Source organism: Anneissia japonica, unplaced genomic scaffold, assembly GCF_011630105.1.
Source record: "Anneissia japonica isolate Jap-2015-1 unplaced genomic scaffold, ASM1163010v1 scaffold287963_len587249_cov193, whole genome shotgun sequence".
Classification (NCBI taxonomy): domain Eukaryota; kingdom Metazoa; phylum Echinodermata; class Crinoidea; order Comatulida; family Comatulidae; genus Anneissia; species Anneissia japonica.
Window position 1 is genome coordinate 281,337 of NW_022750702.1, and position 17,188 is coordinate 298,524.

Consider the following 17,188-nt stretch of genomic DNA (forward strand, 5'->3'; position numbering starts at 1 on the left):
TATTATATTCTACTTAAATGTATATTTTAATGTTCTTTCTCGGAATCAAAAGCATACACCGTGACTATACTGCTATAAACACGTTATGGTTCCGCCACAACTGAAACATTCGCAACGATTTATTGATTTTGGGTTGTTATCTATCTATCCATGCGAAAACAAATGCTATTTGAAGTGGAAATTTGTATGTTACATAAATCCATATATGTTATTATTACTCGAATTTCTGCTGCCTCATTATTATTTTAAGTTATCAAAGACTTCCGTGTGTACAAAACTTAATGGTTGTGGTTGTAAAAGCCCGAAGTCGTGAATTGCTCTCGCTCAATCATACAATATTGAATATTTGCATGAATTTGGAGACGATAGATACTAGAATCACCTAGTTCACTTTGTTTTTTCTCCAACCCCTACCCTTCGTCAAGGCATTGTTCTGAGCGCATGCTTGCTAAGCTGTCTTCATAGTGTATCTCCATTCGCCCATAAACCTAGCCTATACACATTGTATTCCAGCAAAATTACGAAATCCGGACCTTTCGTAACCCGGAATTTTCCGTAAATCTGCTGCGGCGCCATTTTTTTATCCTGTCATTTTCTAAACTTTAATTGAAAACGTATGGATTACGAAATATCCGCGGTAAATATTATGGTACGAAATGTCTGCTGCCCATTCAATAATGCGGATTGAACGTACAGTGAATAGAATAAAAATAAACATACACATCTCATTTAGTGTAGGCGGCTATCCTATTGACTCAAATGACCAGCAATGTGACATTTAGTTGATCTTTTGATTGATCTTACAACTTATTGATTGCTGTTATTCAAAATTAAAGTAGAGTAGGTAAAAATATGTCTGAGTGCCTTTTTGAAATATTAGGCATACTGTACCGTACTTTATAAGTTGTTCGTGAGAGAAACAATGCTTCGATACCCAGAGTTTCCGGCGCGTAAAACAAGACGGGAGCTACAGTATTAAAGCACGTTCAGTGTTAAATTTTAAACGACTCATATTCTTCGATGGGAGTACGAGAATGTATAGGCATAATGTAAACAGATTAGTGGTAGCGGTTGGCACAGCTGTTGCGTTTCGGTATCTCGAGGTCGGGGTTCGAATCTTCGCTGTGCTTTCGCTTGTGTTTTAGGCAAGGAACTTTACCTGGTTTTGTCTCTCTCTCTCCACCCAGGATTATAAATGGGTACCCGGTACTACTGGGGAGGTAAACGGCGGTGTGGAAAGGAACTGCCCACCCTATCACACAATGCCGAGGGCTAACATGTCATTCCCCTAAGCGTACAGTAATGAATACGGGACTACCTTTTAAACAAATAGATGAATAATAATAATAACAGTGCTCGAATATAAACACGATGTTATAATTAAATCGTATCAAGGATAGCCTTTAACGAAAAGTTCCTTTTCAGATGTATGGAAAAATGTCTCTGGCAGGATTCGAACCTGTGATCTCTCGCTATCAAGGTGATAAACTCTCAACTGTCTTGCAGTAATGCTATAGTAATATTATAGGCTATACGTTTGTTGAACGTTGAAGAAGAAAACTTTGCGAGTTTGAAGAAATTGTCCCAACCTGGATTTAAACCCTGAACCTTCTGCTGTCTATGCAGACGCCTTATACAACTGGGCCACTGAGGTTTTGTTGGGATTCAAATCCAATTAGAAGCAACTGTATTTATTTCACACTTTTCCACATGCATGGGACAACGCTAGTTCTTCAAGCACTGCAAAATAACAGTTTAATATGATACGCCCTCATCTTAAGCATTGTATTGTAGCCAAAACCATGGACCTATTAAAAAAAGACAACACATGTTTTATAATACAGTAGGCCTATATAATATGATTTCTAAGCTGTACCCTATAGCTTTCTAGCTAAAATATGTGCGAGTGTTTCAGTCAGGTATATTAATGCCTTGGTGTTAGATTGCGCGTATACCGTATAGGTGGTCTAATGGTATGATACTCGCCTTCGCGTGAGATTGCAGGTTCGAATCCCGACAGACACATTTTTCATACAAGTAGTGAAAAAGGCATTTTCATTGAAGGGCTAGGGCTTGATACGATTATTATTATTACCGGTACATCATGTTCCTATTCAAGCATCTTTTTATTATTAATGTATTTGTTTAATTTTAAAATGTGATCGAATGATTGAAAAATTCTAAAAGTAGCAAGAATGTTTATACGAAATTTTTATTGAGAGAATATCAGCTTGTATGTTAGCTAGCCTTGCCTCTGAAGACCTATTATGTTCAAGACACAAGGATCATTCAGAATTTTTCGATTTTCGCGCGCCCTTAATTTTCGCGATCGTCGTTTTATCGCGAAATACAAACGAAAAAAGGGGTAAGTAGGCCTGTTGGAAGAATACCGTACCTTACACGTGTGTATTCAATGGTGATAGGAGGGTACCGTACGGTACCGCCGTAAATTGTTAGGCCTACAATAAGGTCATGTAAGAAAACAAAGAGTTGTTAATCGTCCTTTTTTTAAGTTGGTTGATACATGCCAAGTCTTCTAATCTCCAATGGAGTGAAAGGCCTCATGTAAATGTTGGCTGAAGTTGCCTGATCTTCCTGTGTAGCATTTGATCAGGTGGATACGAACAAACAATTGAAAGAAAAAATAATTACCCCCCCCCCCCAAAAAAAAAAAAAAAGCCTAGGCATTGCCGAAGTTGAATTATGGTATAAAAGACGACATTTTTGTGAGGTTTGGCGAAATTGGTCGGGCGAGGGAGGGGACGATGAACAATTTATTTTTATATGGCCTTATCGTAATAGTAAAATGTATTGATTACGGGTATTGAGTGAATTACTGTAATGAGCATAATACAGAATATAAGCCTATATTTCCGGTACCAGTTCTGGCTATTTTAGCACAAAAAGGTTGATCAGCGATAGGTATTTTGATTATTAGGCCTTTCATTTTCTTTTATAGAGCATGCTGTGATGGCTGTCTACTCAACTGTTAATAATAGGAATAATCTAACAATTATATTATTAATAGAAAATGCAAATTTAAATTCATGATTAAGTAATAATTCACACCGTATTCGCTTGTCGACGGTTCTACTGTATAAGTTGCATAAGGGTGTAGCGTTTAGGCACGAAATACTATTAACCGAAACGAGGAATCCCCGTCTTCGCCATGGATCAGTGCGCGTTTATCGTGATATGTCCTGTAATCGATTGCGTTTCTCCAATGCCCAAGTTAAACCATTGTCCACACACCAATCCGATCGGAATCGATCGTCTAAAAAATATAAATTGGCCGTGCAATATTATTTGCTAATTGGTCGATGAACCGAACGATTGCAGTTTAGTGCCTACCGTAAATTCATCGACGGTTGAAATACTAGGTTACGCAATTACTACCGTACTTTATTACATAATGTCCGTTTCACTTATTATCCCCGATTGGATGGTTGGCGTGCCGAGGACGCAAGTTATTAAATTGTATATTTTCCTATTGATTTTAATTCAAAATCATATATTAATAACTGGAACATTAAAATTTGTTAGGCGTTGTTGTGCGTTTATATTGCGGACACTGTGAGAGTGAGAAGTAGTCAGCTGTTTTTTATGTCGTTTCTTTTAAGTTGCCATAACGTGGCCGATGCTGATACACAGATACACATACGACTCTCACTTTTCCCATAATTACCGTACTATTCTTTCTGGTTGTTGAAACCAGTGCGAACGTTTGAAAACAAATTACATTTGTAAATGTTTACAGTAATAGTAATAAATTTAGCACTTAAAATTATATCAGTTATTGGCAGCCATTGACTAGGAAATCTAGTTGGCATATTACATCTCATGATATTCTTATATTGTAGTATATTAAGTTATATTGTATTATAGTATGTTGTGAATACATCTTAATTTAGAAAAATTAGCCATTATTTTGAAATATTCAAACTAATTTAACCATTCAAAGAGAATCGTGTTATGGGGTAGGCATAATTTTACATACTGTATAAGGGTGTTGACTTGGCCAAAAGGCCTGCACTGCATTGCGGATGGTAGGCCTAGCTCTGGTGAGAAGGTGCTTTTCCATGGAGTAGGCCTACATTTCCATGTTTTTACCATAGCCTATCTAAATTGGTCTTCAGACGAGACCGTGCTTAGCCTTTTCCGATGAATCACCGTATTATGATTTGTTCGATGAATTTTGTTCTTATCAGCCAAAATTAGTGAATTAAATAAAATTAATTAAAAATGAAAATAATATAATATAATTCTTAATAATAGGCTTATATTTTATTTTATAGGCCTATGTTATAACATGACGCACGTGTTTTACCCTATTGTTTTACCAACATCATCTGCCTCCGAAAAATTTCCCCCTCCTTCGTGCTGCCATCTTTTGGAAATCACGGAGGCGTTCTAATGGCTCATGAGTGGTTTTTTGACTTCATGAATTGTTGCATTACGATACTAACTGAACTCGAACTTTCCTTGATGTTCCGATACTGTAGTTAATCCCCCGCGTTTATGTCTTCATGCCATGTCATATAGATTATGGTCACTACTCGCTCGTACAATTTAGTGTGACCTTATATACAGTAATAGTTTGAAGTCATGTGAAGGTAAATCATCTCCATAGCAACAATGACTGTGTCACTGCAGTTTTTCTAATGTGTAATACGTCATTATTTTGGTTAACCCGCAGCCATCTACTATGATGTGAAATGTAAACATCGAATGTTGCAGTAATCGCATTGCACAGAAACAGGAAACACAGTACATTCGACTCATCTATACAATGACCAATAAGGAAAGAGTAACATTATGTTTAAAGCTAAGAGCCAGTAAAAATGTTGAAATTATAGATCATCGCTTTTGAAGAGCTAATCAGTAATCTGATAATTTTGGGTTTTTGAAGTGATGACGTAGCAATTATGCTAATATTAGCGTATTATATGCTCGCTGACAATTACTCGGAACATCGTTTAAAGGGTTAAAAGTGATCTTCAGTTCTAAATCGATTTTCTTCAATCAATGCAAGACTAGATTACGGTACAATGTTTCAGTGAATTCATTTGTTAAAGAAAATTATTGAGAGCATGCTTTTGGTGTTCATTTCGCCAATTAAAATTTCCCATACGCATTCTTTTAGGGACATATATTTTATATATTGCTGTGATGTGCTGCGACGTTATTTAGTAGAGTTAAATTTTTGTCTGCCTCTAGGCAAGACGAAGAAATGTATCAACCAGTATTTAAAACTGTTTTGAATTTCATGCTAGCTACAAAACGGTTTATTGTACCACACAATGAATTCACCACCAGAAGCACATGCGTCCCATACGTAACATTATTTTGTATCGTGTGAAGCAGGTATTAACTCTACCAACCAGCAGAAAAAATGCATAGGCTTAGACCTATTTAATATTAAAAATACAATTTAATACCGTATCATAGGCTATATATAGGCAAAGTAAATTAGACTACGTGAAAAACAGTGAATTAAAATAACAAAGTAACAGAAGGCCTATGCCCAATGCCATAGCCAGAATTTTCAAACAGTGCGGGACAACATCAGGGTGAATCCACTTTACGCGTAAATTCAAATAATGTGGACCCATTTTCTTAAAAGTTGACCCATTTTACGCAAAAATATGAAAAATGTGGACCTATTTTCTAAACAATTTTACCCATTTTAGTCTAAATATGAGAAATCTTGATTGCATAATTTGGACCTATTTTTTTTAAATGTGGACCAATTCTTTGTGTGGGACGTTCCAAATGGCCCAATAGCTGGCTACGGCACTGCCTATGCCTCCTAGTGCGACGACAGACACAACGTTCATCTCAGAGGTTGTTTTTACAATGTTGTGACGTCAGCTCATGATCGCGCAGCTATTTTAACTTGGGAGTCGTAATTACGAGTTGTACTCCTGTCGATACCATTCAATTTGTAGTTTGGTTCAGTCGCTTTTTTTATAGCGTGCATCGAAGCATCTATCAATAACTTATTGCAAAGGCCATGGTAATTGTTTGTCATAATGTTGAGCCGTCGCGGACCTAGCTCAAGCCCCAGGCGTTAGCTAGGTGTATTACGAGCCGTCGGTGCATATATTTTCGTCGAGGCGCATTCCTTCCCAGAATCATCAGAACAACAATAGATATCTATTTCCGTGGACGCACTTGAGTTTGTTGGTTTTTGTGCGTCACAAACCGACGACCATTTATCAAACGCATGCGTTCATCATTGTAGCGTCCTTTCCATACGACTAGCACACACAATCACCTGCAATTAACTTCAATAGGCCAATTTACAAATATTGAATACGAAACACGAACAAGGCTTTACTGCTAATTCTTCGGTGACACGTGACCCATTATGGTAATTTTGCTGTTTTCCACAGGGCATTAGAATTTAATACAACTTTAATGTCTCCGTTTCGTTCTTATGTTTTCATTATAACATTCACGCGGTAGGCGCACCGTAAACTCGTTTACTTCCGCGACTATTAACGTCGGCCTCGGATATTGTCACTGAAATGCGTGTTTCGTTTGTTATTTTAACAAAGCTGCTTACTATGGGGCAGTTTTGTGGCTTTGCATCTTGAAAATTACTGGTTTACTATATAGGCCCTGTCTCTTATACACATCTAGATGTGTATAAGAGACAGGTATTATAGTATGTTGTGAATACATCTTAATTTAGAAAAATTAGCCATTATTTTGAAATATTCAAACTAATTTAACCATTCAAAGAGAATCGTGTTATGGGGTAGGCATAATTTTACATACTGTATAAGGGTGTTGACTTGGCCAAAAGGCCTGCACTGCATTGCGGATGGTAGGCCTAGCTCTGGTGAGAAGGTGCTTTTCCATGGAGTAGGCCTACATTTCCATGTTTTTACCATAGCCTATCTAAATTGGTCTTCAGACGAGACCGTGCTTAGCCTTTTCCGATGAATCACCGTATTATGATTTGTTCGATGAATTTTGTTCTTATCAGCCAAAATTAGTGAATTAAATAAAATTAATTAAAAATGAAAATAATATAATATAATTCTTAATAATAGGCTTATATTTTATTTTATAGGCCTATGTTATAACATGACGCACGTGTTTTACCCTATTGTTTTACCAACATCGTCTGCCTCCGAAAAATTTCCCCCTCCTTCTTCGTGCTGCCATCTTTTGGAAATCACGGAGGCGTTCTAATGGCTCATGAGTGGTTTTTTGACTTCATGAATTGTTGCATTACGATACTAACTGAACTCGAACTTTCCTTGATGTTCCGATACTGTAGTTAATCCCCCGCGTTTATGTCTTCATGCCATGTCATATAGATTATGGTCACTACTCGCTCGTACAATTTAGTGTGACCTTATATACAGTAATAGTTTGAAGTCATGTGAAGGTAAATCATCTCCATAGCAACAATGACTGTGTCACTGCAGTTTTTTTAATGTGTAATACGTCATTATTTTGGTTAACCCGCAGCCATCTACTATGATGTGAAATGTAAACATCGAATGTTGCAGTAATCGCATTGCACAGAAACAGGAAACACAGTACATTCGACTCATCTATACAATGACCAATAAGGAAAGAGTAACATTATGTTTAAAGCTAAGAGCTAGTAAAAATGTTGAAATTATAGATCATCGCTTTTGAAGAGCTAATCAGTAATCTGATAATTTTGGGTTTTTGAAGTGATGACGTAGCAATTATGCTAATATTAGCGTATTATATGCTCGCTGACAATTACTCGGAACATCGTTTAAAGGGTTAAAAGTGATCTTCAGTTCTAAATCGATTTTCTTCAATCAATGCAAGACTAGATTACGGTACAATGTTTCAGTGAATTCATTTGTTAAAGAAAATTATTGAGAGCATGCTTTTGGTGTTCATTTCGCCAATTAAAATTTCCCATACGCATTCTTTTAGGGACATATATTTTATGTATTGCTGTGATGTGCTGCGACGTTATTTAGTAGAGTTAAATTTTTGTCTGCCTCTAGGCAAGACGAAGAAATGTATCAACCAGTATTTAAAACTGTTTTGAATTTCATGCTAGCTACAAAACGGTTTATTGTACCACACAATGAATTCACCACCAGAAGCACATGCGTCCCATACGTAACATTATTTTGTATCGTGTGAAGCAGGTATTAACTCTACCAACCAGCAGAAAAAATGCATAGGCTTAGACCTATTTAATATTAAAAATACAATTTAATACCGTATCATAGGCTATATATAGGCAAAGTAAATTAGACTACGTGAAAAACAGTGAATTAAAATAACAAAGTAACAGTAGGCCCATGCCCAATGTCATAGCCAGAATTTTCAAACAGTGCGGGACAATATCAGGGTGAACCCAAAGTCACAGCTACTGTAAATAGGGTACACAAAAGATTTGTTGGTTTTTAACATTTTACTTCAGCCTCAATTTGTTCTTAATTTTTAAGCGATTTCAGCCTCACTGTTCTTATAAAACGTGTTCTTATATACATTAAAAAAAAGTGTATAATATATACTGACTACACAATATATTTGCGAGCCAGAAAGTAACTCTGTAACTGCGCATCTTACCTACATAATTACATATAGCACGGCACATACGGAATAGATTCCAACTCATGTGATTATTGATAATTGGTGAATTATTTCCTAAAGAAATCTAGAAACCAGATAAATCTATTCAATCAGTTAAGTGTGTAAGATGAAGAAATCATGTCAGCATGTGTGAATAAAGGTGTGTGTTGCCCACGAAAGATAAAAGAAATGAATGTAATCTCGAGATAAAAATTGTTAATAATTGTTTTAAACGTAATGGCAATTCACTGGATACAATTCTTTTTCAATGATAGCATTTCGTATTGTGTAAAGTTTTAACTGTTAATAGTAATACAGTATTAGGCCCAAATAAACATTCCGATTCGGTGTGCTTATTATATATTTTTTGTCTATTCATGTAACGTAATACCGATGCGGAAATATGATATAAATATATCATCCTGTTTCACGACAGGACATGGATGGCAGGTAGGTAAGGTCACGCAAGAGAATTGTGAAAACACGATGTCGGGAGAAAAACGGTTCACCGTCGCTAAAGTTTCTTTGGGGGAATAGTAAGGCTGGGCTTGCCCATAATGAATAACCGTTTCCTGTTTTGATACGTCCAAAAGAACTCAGTCGGCAATTTTAATACAATCGCATTCCAGGCATTTAGCGAATGTCGTGGATGATTGTACTTGAATAGATGGAATGTAGTCAAAGTTAAACGCCGGGCGTCAATAATTTTAGGCTCGTGACATTTAGAGCAATTTTAGAGACGGGTTTACACTAACGCAAGTAGTTGCGTTTGCGTCAACACGTAACGCGTCTAAAATTGCTGTGGACCAAGTAATTAGAGGGCTATTCTCACATGTTCATGTCACAGATGGTTCGTACTGTAGATCCTACATTCTGCACTTATAATTTTAAAGATACGAGGTAACCAGTCACAAGGTAATGTTAGGCCGTTATATTTAAAAAATGAATTTTTATTTTTAATGTGGACAGCATTTTAACTGTAGTAATAATACTACCACAAGATTCCGTTTACGTTGTAATTTTTTCCGACAGTGATTGCGGGCTAATTACAAAGGAAGACAATGACGTGACGCGAAAACGTGGGAACTTTTACTGTACGTAATTATGTCATATTTAAACTAGTCATACGTGCATATTTTAACCTAGGTCCAAATTCACGCGTGAACACGCGTAGTTAGTATAGATAGTCTCATAAATCTGTTATGGGGATTTGATTTCTAATGACTTTACGTAGAAGCGATTTCACGAAAATCGCTAATGCCTCCTTGTTGAACTTAACTGACGCATGCGCCATAAGCGTAATGGATTCATTTCGACTCTAGAAGATCAATTTATTTGTGAGTCGAGTATTTCGTTTATGCTCGTTCTCAGAATAAATCCGCTCTGAATGTATCATTAAGTTATTTTTTATATCCGAGTCATATCGAAAAACCTGGCTCTCTATTTTAATGATAAATCGCGACTTGTAAACAACACCAATTAAGGCCTAATTGTTGAGACGACGTATAAATTAATGTTTTGACGCCGACTAGTAAGTTTCTCGAAAAAAAGTTGGCATTGATGGTCGTTAGTGATGGTGTTCTGCAGGCCGAGTAGGCACGTAACTTAGTGAAAAAGGTAGTAAAGTTAATGGCTCTACTCCACGGAAGGCACGCAGACAGTTTGGCTTCTCTGCAGCCCACACAAACCTAGAGGGCCTGAGTGCTGTTATCGCATTATGTCTATTCCCTAATGTTAAAGGAAAGAGAAACAAAGAACTTTACGGCAAGTGCTCTGTGCTTCAAAAGCTAAATACGGGAGTAGGCTAATTATGATTATAGTGATGGTCGAGAGATCGCCGATCATGTCGTACAGTTTTCGTGCGTGAAATTTTAACTTATATATGCCTAGCAAATATTGTGAGCTTCGACGGAGAAAAAAATCGCAGTTTGGATCTAGTCCTAATTAATGTTCATAACAGATGGCCTGAACTTTATTTATTTATATTTGTGGTGACGCGTGCCGCGTGAAAGCAGGCCTAGACGTCATGAATTTTTTAGCTTTTGCTGAATACTGTTTGCACCTGTCTCTTATACACATCTAGATGTGTATAAGAGACAGTAGTAATACAGTATTGTATATTAATTTTATATGTTTTGACGTTTTGTAACTGTCTGGGTGGCCTACTTTATTACAGAATTTATCACGTGCAAATCGTGCAGTTTATTTTGTCCCCACTAAAGATGGGTAAAAGGGTTTAAATGGACAGGTCTGCTAAGCCCCCACGGAACAACAGTGTGAAGCCAACCAATCACTGTGTCATACAATGGTCGAATCCAACTCCGCTTCCTATGGGAGCTAGACAACGTGACGCGCTGTCTGTTGATTGAATGAATGCAGTCTGAATGAATTCGTCATTAAAAACCATGCATTTGTGTTTACAATACGTAATTACGCAAGTTTGTGGGACAATTGTGCATTCTGATAGCCCAGTAATTAAGTTTGTTTGACATGTCAACCATGGTTTTACTAGAGTTGTCGTATGTATACAAAAGGCATCTTACCATAAATGTTCCATTAAGCAGACTCTCATAAACTTTGTTGGAAGCTCGAAAGTAAAACATAAATTCTTTTAGCGCTAAAATGTACAATGTATTGTAATTATGTTTGGTGTGGCGGTTATTTGAACATTTACCGTATGTGGTACACAAGTTTTAACCATGTTTTTATCTGTAGATGTTCTTTGCTAAAAACATGGATTTTTTTTTTTTCTATACAGGTATAAGTATTTGTATTTCATTAAAATAAAAATGAATTTTATGAATTAAGCAGGGCTTACAGGAAATCTTTGATAGCTGTGATTTGTGAACTAAATAAGCCGCATTCCTCCTCCTCTACACAGTCTATATACCTGTCTCTTATACACATCTAGATGTGTATAAGAGACAGTCTCTCCATATGATTTTGATTCGGATTTTTCAAATCAAAGTCTTGAAACACCTAGAACACCTACCACTAGTCCAACACCTTTGTTTCCGAAAACAGATGTGTCTCCAACCTACAAGCCGTCTGCTGTATCGCCAACTTACAATCCAGCAGAGTCTCCAACTTACAAGCCTCCAATATCACCAGCCTACAAATCTGCAGTGTCACCAGCCTATAAGTCTTTAGTGTCACCAGCTTACAAATCTACAATGTCACCAGCCTACAAGTCAGAAATGTCGCCTGCCTACAAATCTGCAGTGTCTCCACCTTACAAATCACCTGTGTCTCCAGCTTACAAATCTGCAGTATCACCAGCCTACAAACCAGACTTACCTGCTGATTGTGTGTGTGTGTGTGTGTGTGTGTGTGTGTGTAAGCAAATACGAAAATGAAACGATAGCATACATTGACATAATAGAGACATACCGTAAAATTTATTCAAGACGAATATTTCGGACTCGCCTGTGTCCTCCTTCAGCGTTTACACGTATGAATGAGGAATACAGAACAGATCAAAATAAAAACTGTAAGTAATTAACCAAGATAAATCGTAAGATAATAGGCACGCAGTTATTATCTGTTATCTGCAGCCTCTCGCTATCAAGGCGAGTATCGTACCATTAGACCATACAGACCTAATAATACGGAATGGGCGCAAACCTATCCTCTGCTTCTGAGTGTAGGTCTACCGTGGAAGTACGCCGTATTACGGTACTGTATACGGCTTATTTCTTTACGGTACAACAGGCAATGATAAGAACGATATTCATTTTCGCAGGTTATTATCAGCAAGTCGAGCTCATTATAGTTATCCAGTTATTAATGGTTAGATCAAGTACATGTTACCGTGTTTGTATGACTATTAAATAGGTGCGATCCCTTATTAAGAGGATACAGTAGTTAATAGCTATATTATTTGTCATTATTATTCCTATTTCATTTCATTTCATACCGTAGTTCGCCTTGTTCATAGACCTATATACAAAAATACAATACAATTTGCAAAAAGGTAGTTTCATTCTTCCTCACGAGTCAGCGGAATTTTCCAAAAAGTAAAATAATTTATTATTTAGGTGGCGATGGGGGAATATAGGCCTAATATAATTTTTAAAAATATCAAAATCTATAAAAGGGAGCATGCAATATACACATTTAGGCCTGTCATAGGCCCTCGTACGGCACTGTACAACGAAACATTCATCGTCGTCTGGTAATTACTTTTTAGACCTAAGCAATCAAATATATATTTTGTGTGTTTGTAGCTCAGTGCAGACATTAGTCTGGTTATTATCTTCAAAAATATAAACAAACGACACTGATATGAAGGTACAATAATTTATAAATATTTATTACAAATAGCTGCTCTACTGTAAGTCTAACAATGCGGATGAACATACAATTAACAATATTATACAACTGTTTACGTTAGTTTTGATCAAAGCTTAAGAGGCGATTATATGAACATGCATTTACGCAATACATAAATTGATTTTGTTAAAAATAACAATAGTCTAATAATAGACCATTTTGCATTGAGATTAAGATTGAAAAAATGGATAGGCTAAATTAGTTCTTTCATTCACATTTATGATTGCAATAGGCCTATGCTAAAGCGTAGGGCACACTGATTCACACGAGAGCAATTAGGCGCGTTTACGTAAACGCAATTCGGCATGAGTGTTGGCGTCAACGTCTCTAAATTTCTCTAGGGTTGAGTTGGCTTCGTGTTGTTAGACGTACGGTGGCCTGTTGTACGTTTTCAATATAACCCGAACCAGTGATACTTGACGCAAGACGTTTATGGGTTACGTCACTTAAATCGCATATTTTTTGTTATTAATTATTATGGAAGTAAAACCGTCAGAATCTATAAAACAAATAAAAATAGGAATTATCTGTCACGAATGAAATGATTTCTTTATATTTTAATGTGTGGATAGGCCACCTATTCGCGAAGACAATTTTCTCGATCAGATCGCGATTGTTGTGGTTAAAAGTGTCACATAGGCTTTAAGTATAAATATTCATATTTGAATGCAAGTGAGAAACCAAAAGTAGAATGAATTAATTAAATGAATGTTAGTAGAATGCTCTCTGACAAGTTTTTTCTTTTTAAAGTAATGAATTCTGATTATGATTGTGAATTAGTTTCTTTTTTTAATTTACATGTGCCCATGCGTACCCGAAATAGAGGTCTTTTAAACCCACCTTTTAGTCGTGTTGATGTTACATGTAGAGGTTTATTTATACGTTTATGTGATTGTTATAGTAAGTTTTGTATGTCTAATATTGATATTGTTATCTATTTTACTGTTGTATTTAAATCTAAAGTTGTTAGTACATTTTAATGTATTTGTAAGCCTATATCTAATTACATAAATATTTTATATGTATTTTAACCTGTTAGTGGCGGTTGTTATCGCTGTTGGTTAGTACGAATAAATAAAAATAAATAAAGTATAGACCATCTAAATACGCGAGGTGCGACTGAGGGGCACAGCTTAGGCCTGCCATTATAAATTGAACACCACGGAATCCTTTCATAGGCCTACTTCCTGATTCATTCACCCGTTCACTGACGATAAATGTAGGCCTAAAGCAAGGGTTTTCATCGAGGCTCGAGATCTTTACAATTAAATTTAACCATGGAAATGAACTTCGTGTTTGCATAAGGTTTACGTTAGATACATATTGACAGATATCAATCGTGGGCGTGTATTTATTACTGTATGTTACATACTATATATATTTCTGTCATATATACACATTTAGGATAGTATAATACATACTCCAATTATTAAATTTGTTTCTGTATATTGTTCAAATTTCCTATATTGTGCTTAAGGCGATTATCATGAATTATGAAACTTTAAAGCCAAGATAGGTGGATACAGTCTTATACCATGGACCTATTAATAATGCTTTTTTTCTGTTCAGAAACTAAAAAGCAAGCGATCGCTTGTTGCGGCCTATTCAAGATAGAATTATTCATGTTTGATAAACATTCTAGGCATATGGGGACGATACTCATACCAACCATATGGTATATTAATCAATTTGGTTTATGGACCATGCTTCGTCATTCGTCTTCTAACACGATTGCGGCAATGTTTTATGTGGTAACTTTGTTTCTAAATGAATATTAGTGTATGTCGTGGGCCAGTATAGGAAAAATTATAATTCTTCTTTGAGTTGTACCCGATAGAGCGACGCCTCGCGCTAGGTGCCGTGTTAATTTATAAGGCCTATGCACATACGTCAACCCGAGATAGTTTGCTCTTTCGCTCATCGTGGTCAGTGTTATCGAATGAGAAAACGAGGAAATGAATGTAAAATTGCGTGTATTTAGGCCTAGACACGAAGCGCAAGCTTCAGGGGCCTTCTCATGGACTACTGTCCGACCTACACATACGCGGTTAAAACGAAATCAGTTCTTCTTTTCTCAACTAAAAAATACGCTATATTATAAGTTGCCCTGCTGGTCTTGAAATTTTCCTTGTAAATGGCCCGGTAAAATACTTAAGTATGATGTGACTACTTCGTCATATGTTGAAATGAAACAACCAACGAACTTGTACAGTACGTATATTTCTTGTTTATCTGACATTGAATGATAAAGATACCACGTGATGATAAACGCTGCGGCACGTTTTCAAATAGCAAAGTATCCTTCGATAATGTAAGCAAAACTGACGCCATGTTATTTTTTTTTAATTCTCTTGCGAGAGTTTCTATATCGCAATACTGTAGTAAAAGGCATAAACTGAACAAAGGCGCGGACTGAAGCGGGTTCGCTTCGTCTCTAATAAGACTTGGACTTCGTTAGATTCCCTTCCGCACCTTTATCGAATCTCCGCTTTAAACAGTTTTGTTGTTTTTTTAATAGTGGTATTTATATTGCGTGCTGTATGCCTATGAAGTAAACGTGTGCGCTGAATGTGTATGGCTTACTTCGGTTGTTTATAATTAAAAACATATCAATAGAATTAAGCCTATCATTCTCGTCATCATTATTATCATCATCTCATCATCATAATCATCGTCATCCACATCGTCATTATCGTCATATCATCTTCATCACAATCTTCGTCACATCTTCGCCATCATCATCATCATCATCATCATCATCATCATCATCATCATCATCATCATCAGTATCATCAACATCATCATCATCATTACATCGTAATTATCATCGACAAATCATGTCATCATCGTCACCATCATCGTCGCCTATTTTATTTGTATTACTGTATAGTAGGTCTATTAGACTTTTATTATTTTTATTGTTAGGCCTATATATTTATTATTATTAATATTATTGCTGATATTGACCGAAAGGTCCACTGATTAATCTCAAGATAGTATAATACATACTCCAAGTATCGAAATGCACGCCATCGTGTCGGGATTCAATATTTCGACATTAATGTCATCATCACGAAAGGAATTGCTGATATTGTTATTATAATTTATTGCCTCTTAAAAAATAGTCGTGAGAAAACTTCATCTGCATTTCAACCGCGGAATATACGTAACGGTAGCGCATACAAACCACCACTCTACCTCGACGTGGTATAGGCCTATGGCGGTTTTGACGATCTATCCTGTCGATGCAATCCACATACACTCACTAATCCCGCCTTAAACACTTTAAATATTCTGTATCAAGTACTTGCTTGTTCGACTCAACTTGATTTATTTCTTTCATTATGATAATGATGGGCCCTAGGTTTTTCGGCGCCATCTTCTATATTATTTTTGCTTATGTTGTTATAGGACACCAGGCGATGATGCAACATAAACGATACTTACCATACGACATCGATTTGTTTTTTTAAAGAATTACTTTATTTAGTGTTCAGTATAAAATGAAACATACCGTATGTTTCAGGGGCTCGCTTCACGAAAAATCTTATTCAACACGAAAAGGTCAATTTAATACCAAAAATAACAAATCCGTGGTAAGGTACGGTAGTGGTATTCTGGTGTAGGTGGTGTTCTGGTGTGGTAGTGTGTTCTAGTGGTGGTGGTATTTTGGTGGTGATAGTGGTGTTCTGGTGGTAGTGCCCTCATCGGTGGTTGTGTTGTTCTGTGGAATAGAATTCACATAGGCAGGTTAAAATGGCTGAAACGATGCACTTAAACGCAAACTCGCGCATTATGGAAAAAAAACATTTTTGATACCGGTATGTTGTACATCTGATTTTTCTAAGACAAAACCATATTTGACGAAAAACTTCGGAGCGGTTAATGAGCTACAGTTTTTGAATATTTGAAAACTGTGGAAAAAAGTCTGGTACGCCCGGTTTTTCCACCAGTTTTAAATATTCAGAAATCTGTACCGTATCTCATTAACCGCTCCCGAGTTTTTCTTTAAATGTGGTTTTTGTGTGTCGTAGAAAAATGAGTTGTACAACATATCCGGTGGTGGATCCAGGAATTTGAAATAAGAGGAGGCGCAGAGAGGGATGTTTCACAGATGGAGGGTCTGTACTACGTCAGCCCCAACCATTGTAATTTATGATTATGGTATCTCTTGATGGCCGGAAATGGCACTATTAGACTCAAAATTTGAGTAGAATTTTCTTTTTTGCTCATTTTTTTTATTTTGAAAAATTTAGGGAGGTGCTCCCCGACT